This window comes from Chrysemys picta, unplaced genomic scaffold (genome assembly GCF_011386835.1).
Source record: "Chrysemys picta bellii isolate R12L10 unplaced genomic scaffold, ASM1138683v2 scaf331, whole genome shotgun sequence".
Classification (NCBI taxonomy): domain Eukaryota; kingdom Metazoa; phylum Chordata; order Testudines; family Emydidae; genus Chrysemys; species Chrysemys picta.
The window spans coordinates 32,986-45,598 of record NW_027053038.1 but is presented as its reverse complement, the minus strand read 5'-3'; the positions used below and the strand labels follow the sequence as shown (position 1 = coordinate 45,598).

The window sequence follows — 12,613 nt, the reverse complement described above, 5'->3', positions numbered from 1 at the left end:
CCCCTCTGTTGCATGATACAGGCACCCACACATGTGTATTGTTACCTTTTGTGTGTGTTGGCTCTGAAGTGCTACAGGGATCAAACTAGGAAAGGTGCTGACGCTAGAGAAAAATCCGCTCCAGAGAAACCTGGGTGTAAGGGCTAGGAGATGATCGATACTAGATACATAAACATGTCTACCGACTCCCATTGCCTATACTCTTGAGTTATGATCAGTTTGGATTCGCTGGTCTAATTTTTAGAAGTGCCGAAGGTCCCCAATTCACTGTACTCTGCACCTCTCAGGATCAGGCCTCTGACTGCCCTGCAGTTTAGAGAGGGAGAATCCTAAACTGTGTCCAGCAAGATGTTTCCTCCCCATAACACTGTCTTGGGGAATCTGCACTGTAGGTATAAGTGACAAATGCTTGTGTGCCTGTGTGTCAGATCCACAGGGTCTGGTCTATGCCTCAGCCTGTAACCAGTCCTTTTGAGGTGACCTCTTTAATGTGCCAGGCCCCAAGGACCCACCCAGTTCCACAGGGGTAAGACTCCACATACTCCGAAACTGGGCTTTTGGGTGCCAACAATCCCTGTTTCCCTCCATGGCTCCCTGCAGCAAATCTGGCAGAGCCAGACTCCTGTGGGAGGTGTCCTTCGCTCCTTCAGAGTGCAGTGCTCCCAATACGAGTGACAGTAGGGAGCCTTTTCAAAACAACGTATCGGTCAGCTGGGGGTACAGAATCTGAAAGTCCTTAGGGGTGAGCACAGAGAAGCAAAGATTAAGACAGTCCAGTGTGGCCAGCGTCAGAGCTCTACCCAGCCAAGCTGCTGTAGAATTCATTTTGGCTCGGTCTCTGTCCTGTTCTCTGGTTTCAGGTGGGGTGTGTGTTCTGTGTATCTCTCTGAGCATAGCTTGTAAAACACCACCTGCTACCTTTCCTCTTTGTCTGTCTGCATGCAGGACAGCTGAAGAGCTATGGGCAGAGACTGCAGAAATTCCCTGAGGACTGTACAGTGCTTGCCTAACGACCTCGGGGCCTTTGCTCTGCTTCCCTGTAGAGAAGTGTGGGGAGGGGGGATCTCCTTCCTCTTGGCTGTTGGTCATTGGGTGTGAATGGACCAGGGATTGGAGGTTCCATTGTCTCTTCCGATCCTCCACTCACATGTGTAGCCTTCATTCAGCTTGTTTTGACTCTGGTTTCCAGGAAGGCTGCTGAGTCAACACCTCATCCCTTCCCTTTACACTCAGTGCAAAGCGCGGTGGGAAACTGAGGCACACATAGGAATCATGGAAATATTACAAAACTGCCCTCGTTCATCACAGCGTAGAATAAGAGTTTTGAAGGTGGACGGACTAGAGAGAGACCTTGATGTTCAGTCTGCGCTTCATGGTGCCGGACTGCTAGAGCCAGGTGTTCGAGGAGGGGGGTCAGAAAGAGTAGGAAGGAGATGCATTATGTTCCATTAGGAGCAGAGTCCTGCTGATCTCTTGGTTGCTGGTTAGGCATGATGGGGTAAAGTGTGCATGTGGTATGTGGCTTCTGACGAACAAATGGAAATCAGCGCTAGTACTTGACTAGCTTATATGGACAATGTCTAATGCCAGTAGCCACAGGATGGTGGGTGGCACTCCCTGTCCGTGCAGGGGAAGGGGCCCTTCAGTAAAACCAGGGCTCTAGGGCACTTCAGCATGTGTCCGTTCCCTTGGGCACTCCATGGTAGTCTAGCAGTACAAGTGCTGGGGTGTTCGGTTGTTTCTGTCCTTCCACCCTGCACCTTTTTTACGAATGTTGTTAGTGTTTTGTGGCTGTGTAGTTTCACTTTTAACAGAAATGCAACATAATGTCCATAATCCACCTGAAAGGTCCCTTTAGGAAATGGCTCGGTGGAGTTCTCTAAACCTGACAGCCACCATTGTGCTGCAGGATTAAGTAAAATAACCTACACTTCACAGTGTAACAGGACGTGAACCCTGAGTTTGCACATGGAGATGAGTATCCAAAGAGACCAGAAAGAGCAAAGTCCTGCACACTTCCTCTCTTTTCTCCCCAATTCCTCTTGAGGTTCTATTAATTACTAAAGACAATGTATCTGTTCCCCCCTCCCACTGGAAAACAGGGTTCTAAGTTAAGTATTCATTAAGGTGATTCCCAAAGTGGGCTTCCAAAGATCTTTCTTATCCCCTCTCCACACTCCCCCTGTAAAACTCACATGTATTGGGCAGTGTTTGCTGGCTTGCCACCTCCTCCCCATGCAGGCGCACACACTACTGCTGAGCTGCCACATCTGCAGGTAAAGCAACAGGTGATTCCTTGAATGCTCCCCACCTTCCCTCGCTGCTCCCATTGCAGCCTTTGGTGAAGCTGGGGAGTGGGGTCAGAGCTACCCAAGAGGGCACAGAAGAGAGAGAAAAACGATGCAGAAGGAAAAGGGGGAAAATACCCTGAAAAGAAGAGACAAGAAGGTGTGGGAGGGTGAGAAGGAGACTGTGAAGGAAAGGAGAGAAGAGACTGGAGAGACAGCAACAAATGTGTGAGACAGGGAAGGGGAGACAGTTTGGGAACCACACAGAGAGCATGTCTCTGCCTCTGTAAGCTAGCCAGGAACCTATGAGGTAAAGGGAAGATCTCCGTGGAGGCTCTACCAGCAGCCCACAAGCATTTTTCCGATCTGCTTTATTGGGAGGGTGAGGAGAGCCAAATCTCCACCCCTCAACACTCTGCTGTTCTAGCTCCTGGGGTCTCTGGGTAAGCCACACTTTTGTGTCAGCCTCATTGTAACAAGGGTGCATCTCTGCACCTGCTCCTGTTCTCACTGGCTTCTGCAGACACATTAGCCTCTCCAGAGCAAGTCCTGGTCTGTCCATATACAGGACAGCTGGAGAGCTGTGGGCAGAGGGTTGGATCTTTTGATGATTACCTGTTCGGTTTATTCCCTCTGAAGCACCTGGCATTGGCCACTGTTGAAAGACAGGATACTGGACTAGATGGACCTTTGGTCTGACCCAGTATGGCTGTTCTTACGTTCAGAGACTGCAGAAATCCCTGAGGAGCTGAACAGTGCTTGCCTTACAGTCTCTGGGTTTTTTCTTTGCAGTTCATGGCCCAGGGGAAAGCTGGGGGCAGCTCCCCTCCGTCTGCACCCCCAAAACCTGGCAGCCAGTTGGACAGTATGTTGGGAAGCCTCCAGTCTGACCTGAACAAACTGGGAGTAGCTACCGTTGCCAAAGGTGTTTGTGGAGCCTGCAAGAAACCAATTGCTGGACAGGTGAGTCTAAGGCAGCATCTTGTTGCTAAGCCTTGGCTATAGCAAGGAGTAACTGGGAGGGCTGTATCATGAGGCTGAAGGGACTGGCGATGCTGAAGAAACTGAAGTACTCTATTTATCCACTGGCCAGGTACGCTGTAAGCTCCTCCAGTGACCTCTACCCTGCCCTTGAGGGACTGCCCTCTCCTGAGATGATAGGTAATTCAGTTTTCATGCTACCCCAGTCCAGGGCTCACTTGAGTAGTAGAACGTGTAGTTAGTGCCAAACTCTACCTGGTGTGTTGTCACGTGAGTTGCCACAGCAAAGAAGTAGGGTCGTCCCCCATAACTGCTCCATCTTCCCTACAGGTCGTCACAGCCATGGGGAAAACCTGGCACCCAGAGCACTTCGTTTGCACCCACTGCCAGGAGGAAATTGGGTCACGCAACTTTTTTGAACGTGATGGTCAGCCCTACTGTGAGAAGGACTATCATAATCTCTTCTCCCCTCGCTGCTACTACTGCAACGGGCCCATCCTCGACGTGAGTCCCTGAGCCAGCGCGTGTCAGGAGGAGTCTCTCTTGGCCATGCACGGGGGAGTCTGGTGCTGTACTGTCGAGTAGAAAAGCGCACATCCATCTACCCCAATAACTCTTCTCTTGTAGTTTTGGGACCCCTATTCGTCCTTCACCCTAGTGCTGTAGGGGAAATAATTGGACCCAGTGCAGCTATCTCCCTCCATCTGCTGTAGGGTCCTGCAATGAGAGGGCAGGTTCTACTGAACTAAATTTGCCCCATTGCAACTCTACTGAACTGAATATTAGGATCTAGCTATCTTCACTGCAGTAAGGATCTCCTGATTTTCCCCAGTGGGATACCATGGTAGGAGGCATTCCTGCTGAGTTTCAGAGTACTGCATGGGACTGTGTCCCCTTCTCCCCCAGGTCTAGAGAAAAGGAGTGGTGTGTCTGACCTTGTTAGGGTAAAGGGGAGTGGGGGGGATTGAATCCCCAAGGAGGGGGCTTGGCTCAGCTCTTTAAGCACAGTTGATGTTTGCTGCGCTCACTGTTTGTGGTTTCTCCCAAACAGAAAGTGGTGACAGCCCTGGACAGGACATGGCACCCAGAACACTTCTTTTGTGCGCAGTGTGGCGAAGGTACTATTGGTTTGCAGAGAGAAGCCACTCTGGTGAAGCAAGTAAGGGGTGGGGGTAGAGGCAACATAAGGGGCTGTGATGGGTCCTTTCCATAGAGCAGTGGTCCCCAAACTGTGGGGCACGTTTGGGGGGAGCGCAGGGCCCGGTCTAGCCCCCATAGGGGGTGGAGAGGAAGTGCCACTCAGCCCCGCTCTGCTCCCAGCTGTGGCCCTGTCCTCTGGCGCTTGGCCTGGCTGCGGCTCTGAACCTGACAGCAGCTCCGGCTGCAACTCCATTCCCGACCCGGGCTCCAGCCCCATCCTCACCCACCTTAGCCTGTCCGCGCCTCCCGCCAGGAGTCATGGCCCCGCTCCCGACTGCAGCTTCGGGGAGTGGGGCGCGGACAGGGTTAAGGGGGGGCACGACATGAAAAGTGTGGGGACTACTGTCCTAGAGCAAGTGAGGTAGAAAATGGGGGGTGTGGGGGTAGAGAGGGACTGTGGTGTTACTTAGTGGATGGGGAGCTAACAGTGATCGCTATTTCCACATGGAGACTACAGGAGGTGTAGCATGTGCTCCTCCTATAGCAGAATAAGGGATACCTCTGGTCTGTGACTTTGGGATCCCAGCCACCCTGTTTGCCCCATGGAGTCTGGCTGGGTATTCCCATGAAGGAAGGTCACAAGCTGATGCTGTCTGGCTCTGTTTTTTCCCTTGTGTCCTTGGCAGGGTTTCATGAGAAGGATGGCAAAGCCTATTGCCGCAAGGATTACTTCGACATGTTCGCTCCGAAGTGTGGGGGCTGCGCCCGGGCCATCCTGGAAAATTACATCTCTGCCTTGAATACCCTGTGGCACCCTGAGTGCTTTGTCTGTCGGGTAAGAGAGCCTGTGCTGCCCACTGTCACCTGACCCCTCTCCCAAGTCCCCCTAGGTGGCTGTCTGGTGGTTCCCTCGATCAGAACAAGGGGTCTGTGCCAGCACAGGACAGCCAGCCCAAGAAAATACATAGTGTGATAGTGACCACGCACCCTCTTGCTTCTCTGCCTGTTTCCATTCAGTTCTCTAGGGGCTTAATTCCCTCCCCCTGCCCCATAGCCACAGTTATGGGCTTCTGCAGCAGTTCACTGATAAGCACAGAATTTTTCCAGTGGTTTCTTAGTAATAGTGAGCTAAGCTTTCTAAGCACTCCGCCTCAGCACCCTGTGAATAGAAATTCTGGCAGTCTCTTGTGAGCAGCTGACCAGCTTCATCCTTGCCTGGACCTGGGTTCAGGCTCTTCTGCTCAGGAGATATTGCTGGGCATTCTTCATGCTGCTGCCTGTTAGTGGGGGCAGCAACTTTCGGGCAGATTCTGTCTTTCTGTTGTTAAAGTCAGGCCAATTCCCAGTGTTTGTTTTCGAATGGAGGTGGATGGCTTAGTAGTCTCAGCGTCAGGCTCCCAGGAGCCTGCTGCCTTTCAATGCTGCAGGCAACTGGAGTTCCTTGCAGTTCACTGTGTGAGAACATGCCTGGATATGCACTTACTGTGGCTGCACCCTGCTGGATGCCTGCACGCAGGGCTCAGTTTGCATCTGCCTGTGACTAAGTAGATGTCCAACCATGCGTGCACTTGTGGTAGTGTGCGTGTCCCTAGGGAGGAAGGATGGGCTGGACGTTCAAGTACAAAACTAGGACTCAGGACATCTGGCTTCTGTTCTTGACTTTGCTGCTGACCCGTGTGACCCTGGGCAAGTCCCTTAATGGCTCTATACCTCAGTTTCCCCACCTGTAAAATGGGGGGGGAATTCCTCCTAACTTCCCATGACTGTAGTGAAGGTACAGCCATTAATACCTGCGTGGGGCTTAGACAGTGATAACCATTATAGAGAGATGGGTGCCTCTTAAAAAACTGGTCTCTAATAGCTTCTCTTCCTAGACATTAAAGACCCAGTATCGCTTTAGTAAGGGTATGGACTTGTCCCCCAGGGTCCTTGCCCAAAATTTCTTCCCCTCCACATTTCTCCAGTGGCTGTCACCTTCTACCTGCCACTGTATTTCAGTGGTGAAGTGACTCTTGTATGTGTATAGTTTGGGATGAGTCAAGAAGGAGGGTGCTGTCCCAGGGAATATGCATAATATCTGGCATTCTAAATGGGTAACTTAAAAAAACCCCTACTGGCTGTCACCTTCTTTTTCACTGATATGAGCGTAAGCAGGACAGATACAGCTAAAGAAATGAAAACCAGCCCATTGTGACAAGGTAAAAGGTGCTCGTGATGCCCTGGAACATAAGGAATTCTTCCCTGCCTATCACCTGGGTGAGCTGGGGTGGGTGGGCTATAAAAGCTGTTGTGGTGGCAGCTGTCTCTGTGGAAGGGGGTGTTCTCTTCCCTCCCAGCTTACTGGAAGCAGGAGAGGCTCTGGTGTTGCTTATCAAGTGTTCTCAGTAGTTTTGCTCTTGGGTTTGGATTTTCTTTGTGTTAATAAAGCCAGCCTGGAGTAAAGGGACATGAAGTATAGTTGAGGGCTTTATTTTCCCTCCCAGTTGCTGCATCTGCCTGCTTATGCTCAGTAACCCCGTGTCTGCTGGGCACCCATCATCTTTGCAGCAGTACTTCTGCAGCCGCTTCCTGCTGGATGAAGATGATTCACCCTGCCCACTTCCTGCAGGAGGCAGCTAGGGGCATGGCAGGCGAAGGCATGGATTGTGGAGTTGCCTGTGTCCCCAGCTTGCCATATCAATCTGTTCCCTTTTGCTTCCACCTCCTGCAGGAATGTTTCACGCCGTTCATCAACGGCAGCTTCTTTGAGCACGATGGGCAGCCCTACTGTGAGGTGCATTATCACGAACGCCGCGGCTCGCTGTGTTCCGGCTGCCAGAAGCCCATCACGGGACGCTGCATCACCGCCATGGCCAAGAAATTTCACCCAGAACACTTTGTCTGTGCCTTCTGCCTCAAGCAGCTCAACAAAGGAACCTTCAAGGAACAGAATGACAAGCCCTACTGTCAGAACTGCTTCCTCAAACTCTTCTGCTAGACGCATCCTAGCTGGGAACGGAGCATCTTTCTGCCACCTCACTAGGCAGCCGAGTCTCTCTGAGCATTACTGTGATTTAGAAACCTTGCCGGGGGAGGGGGGAGACGGGGAAGGGGGGTGCTAAGTGCTGCTCCAGAAAGACGAGCTGGACCATTAAACTGAAAATGCCCATGCTGTGTTTCAGTGGGGAGATGCTGAGCCCCATCATTAAAGTGTTGTATGATTGTTGACAGCCGAGAGGAGCCTGAAGTGCTAGCGAGGAGATGCCTTTCTCAAGGAGAGGGCTGGATAAAGCCTTGAGTCAGCTCTCCCTGAGCCAACATGTGACACTTCCAAGCAAAACGTCCTTGGCTTTGGTGACACTTCTCTCTCGCTGGGGCAGTTAAGTGCTGTGTGACCCAAGCAGTAGCTCTGCTGCTGCACAGCAAGGGCCATGCTCTGACCTCTGCATTGCCCGGGCTGTGCACGGTCGAGTCCTGGGGCACATGGGATTTACTACGATTACAGCAGCAGCCCCAGAAGCTGTAAAGACCCTGCAGTGGAGTCTTTCCAGTTCAGTAACACTGCAGGGAATTGATGCCGCTTATTTTTTAGAAAGGGGAAGTAGGGGGCTACTCTGTTTTTCTAGCTTGTGATTCTCTCCTGCTCCTGAATGGAGTGTCCCATTTTGTGCTGGACACCCCCAACTCCCCAGTAGTGGGTAGGGCAAATGCTCCTAATTCTGCTGCTCCTCGGAGAGGAGGAGGAGACTGGCACCAATTAATTTAAAAAGAAAATGCAGAGAAATTTGAGGGCCCAGCTTTCCCCTCTGAGCGAATGTGGCTTATGCTGTGTGTCTGGCCTGCATTTTACTAAGGAAGGGCCTGAAAAGCCTCTCTAGGTTTTTTTAAAAAGCAAGGACAAAGTAAAGCTATAGACTTCGTATTCCTTGTTCATCTTCTTCTCTGCTCTTTGCTAATCAGGCCGGCAGTCCCTCTTCTTTGATACTGTCTGTTCCTTGCTCTTGATAAACACGTTCTACTGAGACTCTCTAGAGCAATAACCTTTGATATTGACGGTTACTGGTCTAACAAGTCCCCGAGGTCTGGTGTATCTGACCCTTGGAGTTTTGCTATGGAACTGAATACTGTATGCTTTGATAAAAACTGTAGATTTCTACACTGAGGTTTGAGTTCAGAACTAATTTACTTTTAATCCTCTTCTATAGAAATTGGTTTTGAAGTGATTTTAAGAAAGCTACTTTTATATCTCACACTGTGCTGTTCTAGGCAGTGTACCAGTTGTGCTGGTTACTGCATCTGTAACCTCAATGCTTGGGTCTAACAAACTATTAACATGAAGTATTTTCTTTTTACTGGGGGTTGGGAGGGCTCTGGGTTTTGCAGGGGAAGGGAATGTGACTTGTATTGTTTGCTAGCACAAGCAGGTGAGCTGTGAATAGCTCTTTTAATTATCTCAGATCACCTGGGAAGTTTTTGTAACCTGTAAACTGCTGTATTTGACTTACCTGCCTTTCTCCAAAGCCCGACTTCCAGGGTAACAAAGTGAGTCTTAATTCAGTGCCACATGCTGCAGAGATGGAGAACCCAAAGTCCACCTTCATAGTTTTATTCCTCTTCAACCATCAGAAATGAGAACAGAGGGTTAACTCGGGAAGGGGAGTTCTCCCCTTAGGTGGGAAGGATGGTCCTGGGGCTGAAAAAAAGGGCTGGGAGTCAGGAGATCTGGAATCTGTTCTTGATTCTGCCACAGACTTGCTGTGCAACCTTAGGCCAGTCACTTAGCCATTCTGTGCCTCAGTTTCCCCATCTGCAAAATGGGGCAATATTCCCGCCTTGTAGGATTTTGAGGTTTAGTTCATATTTGTCAAAGGCACTTTCAGATCTTCAGAAGGAGCGTGCTGTAGAAGGGCAAAGGATTGTGTTAGAAACAACCCTACAGTGTTCTACACTAATGGTGAAAGTGGTGCAGTGAGAAGAGGGTTTTAAAATATGATTCTAGAAGATTCTAGATCTTTGGTTATTAAGGCATGGCACATTGGGGTGGCTACAAAATGTTCAAAATGGAAAAGGCATAGGGAGTTCTGGGATTAACTGTGTAAGAAACAAACCCTCACTTTAACAGAGGGATCCTAGCTTACTATTTTAAATAACCTTAGTTCGATGCTTCACTACCCCCCTTGAATAAGTGGAACTGTTTTTCACTGGTTTCCCATACAAATGAGCCTCAGTCTGTGGTTGTGAAAACAGGGTTTTGTGGAACAAGTGGTAAAACAAAAAGCTACTCCAGCTGGGCAGAGCACAGCTTTTGGGAGGTTCCCAAGGCAAGAAACTGTCTAAATGGTCATTTTGGAGTTGAAATTAGTTTTACTTAAAATTGGGATTTCTGAGCTTCCTGCTGAAACTGACACTTGTTCTGACCCCGCTGGTTGGGAGAACGGTCCTGTGTCCAGTGCACAGGACTGGGAGTGTCTCTGCCACTGCATTTCTGTGTGATACTGAGCGAGTTTATAACCTGTGCCTCAGTTTCCTTATCTGTAAAATGGGGATAATACTTAACCTACCTCACTGGGGTGTTGAGGCTTAATTCATGGATATTTCTGAAGGGCTTTGAGACCCTTGGAAGGAAGGTGCTGTAAAAGGGGAAAATCTTGTTACAGTATCCCAGTGTCAGAGCAAAACCGTTTCATCCCCTTTTAATAATGGTTTAGTAGTCTCCATGACCATTACTGCCTTAGCAAAATGTTGAGAGTTTTCCTGATCAATTGGGATTTAAACTGGTTTGGGGATGGGTCCTATGCTCATTGTTGCCTCCAAATGTTACTTTCCCTCAAGATGGCTGCTGCCAGTAGGAGGGTCAGAAATACCCATTTTAAATTTCCTAAGTTTAAGTACAGTTTAGACTGGAACATTTGAAATGCTGTACAGAGCAAACTGGGGAAAGGGATGTGTTAAGACTGCCCTGGGTGATTAGCAAGCATACTTCACAGATACTGATGGTGCTAAAGTGCAGACCAGCAAGTTGTACTACTGCACTGTTGCAGGCAGTGGGACGTGTCCCAAGGAGTGGTTGGGGAGAGGGGTTAGGCGAGAATGTGCTTTTGGAAGGCTGAGATGGGTTATTCAGGCTTAAACTGGACACAGGAGGCAGGTGTGTACAGTACACAACCACTGAGGAGCTACAAGACTGCATGCAGAGGCCGGGCAGCTGCCCATTCAGAGGCAAGTTAAGCTCTAGATACACCCCTGTTTCTTTGAAAGGTTTTGTGTTAGGGTTACTATAATGTTGTCTTAAAAGGCCTCAGTGCTCTGTTTACAATGATCTCCTAATCTGATGAACTCTGGCAGTGCAATCAAAGAGCTATCAGACAAGGTGGGTCTCAATCAAATCACGCCCCGAATAGCTTGGGGGGATTTCCTTCTGGGTCGACAGTTACTTCATTTGTTTTTCCTTGTAAACTTCTAACTCTGCTTTTTCCATTTAAAATCCCTGTGATTATGCTAATAAAATTTTACCATTATTTTCACTTGACTTGGTTCCAGTCATTTCTAGGCTTGTGGAAATGGTTCAAAGCATCCATCGTCTGTAGGTCCTCTGGTTTCTCCATTGTGGAAGGCAAAAGGCCACACTGGCAAGAGCTGAGGAGGGGGGTGTTTATTAGTACGGTTTCGACCTTAGCCTGGACAGGTCAGAGATGTAAAACTGAAACTGTCACTTGTGCAATAAGCAGATGTGAATCCTTACACACTCACTTCATCCTTCTCAGCACAATACGTTGGCGTTGCCACACCCTAGGACCATGCAATAACTGCTTGGACACTGGGTCATGAAGAGTGCTAATACCCTCCAGTCGTTCTCAACCTCTGCATGGTGACCTTACTGTGACAGCATCTGGAAATCACAACCTACATTTAAACCCCCTGGACTGCATAGTAACCTTCCTGATGCACCTCTGTGCTAAGCACTTGTAATCATGCCACTGATTATTCCGCATAACACCACAGATGTATAGGCTGTTGGTAGTAATAACAATTTAAAAAAAAAAAAAACGACATGCCTGAACAGAAAATGCCATCCCTGCCCTAAAGAGCTCACAGTCTAAAGGGACTTATACAGGCCAATGGCAGTAGCACAAGAAGAAAATAGGGCTTAGCTCTGGGCCTTTGACCTTCACAAGGAATGATCCCCAAGAAGCAAATGAAAACAAGGCTTTAGGCAGGAACCTGGTCTGTGCACAGTAATGCAGTAAACCTGAGGTCAATAGAAAGCTGCTGTTAAGAAAAAATCTGTAGCCTTCCTGCAGACGAGTTAACTCCCAGTTTGCGCTTGGAAATTTGGAGGAACTGGTCTGATTTCAGATATCTGAGCATGGATATGTGAGGAAAATGAAGTGGCCTTTATAGAGCTGAGACCTAAATTGATTTATTCAAATCCCCCAGATCCAGCACCAGAGCACACAAGCAGCGTCGGGATTGGCAGGCGGCAGTACAACAGCAGGAATTTCTAATTAAAATTCTCCCAAGCTGGCTAATCCTAAACTCTTGACGCTATCTGTGTGCTGTGCGCATGTATGAAATCCAAAAGTTGACAGGAATGCAGTGTTAAGGTCCCCGACTTAGAACTTTAATTCACAATTTAACAAGAAGTTAAAGCTGCTCCCAGCGCCATTAACCGGGCCCGGTTATGAGCACAAAATATATATATATTTTTTCATGTTAAACATGTAGCTGAATGTATTGCTGTTTTGGTGTAGCACATACACAGGGCCAGAAATCACCCACCTCTGGTGTTTGCCTGGTTCTGGGCAACGGAATATGTTCCTTTAAAAATATCTAGTTGGGGGGAAAGACTAAAATGTCACCTTCCCCCGTTCTTGTTTTTGCACCTGCCATTTTCCCTTGCTCCCAAAAATGCAGTGGGACGGAGAGAGGATTTGGCTGTTGTTTCATAGCATGAAGGATTTTGCAACCAGCGCTAACAGTCCCAGCAACAGCCTGTTTGGACAGAAATAATTCGCATTGTTCAGTCTCCACATTCCATTCAGTTCTCGGCCTCCCAGCTCCGGTCCCAGTTCTCTTCCCAGGCTGGGCTGGTTCATAGTGCCAGTTGGAATATGGTGACCTGTGATGTTGACAGCTGGGGACCTACCACCTCAGAGACTTTCAGTGGTTAATGACAGTAAGTAGCTTTCGCTCACGCTTTCTCCTTTTTTGACTTGCTGCGTCCC

General features: G+C 49.0%; 1 pseudogene; it reads left to right on the top strand.

Moving 5' to 3' along the window:
* LOC135978589 (paxillin-like) overlaps positions 1-10,912 on the top strand; it is a 31,881-nt pseudogene extending 20,969 nt beyond the window's left edge.
* The last annotated feature ends 1,701 nt before the right edge of the window (positions 10,913-12,613 follow it).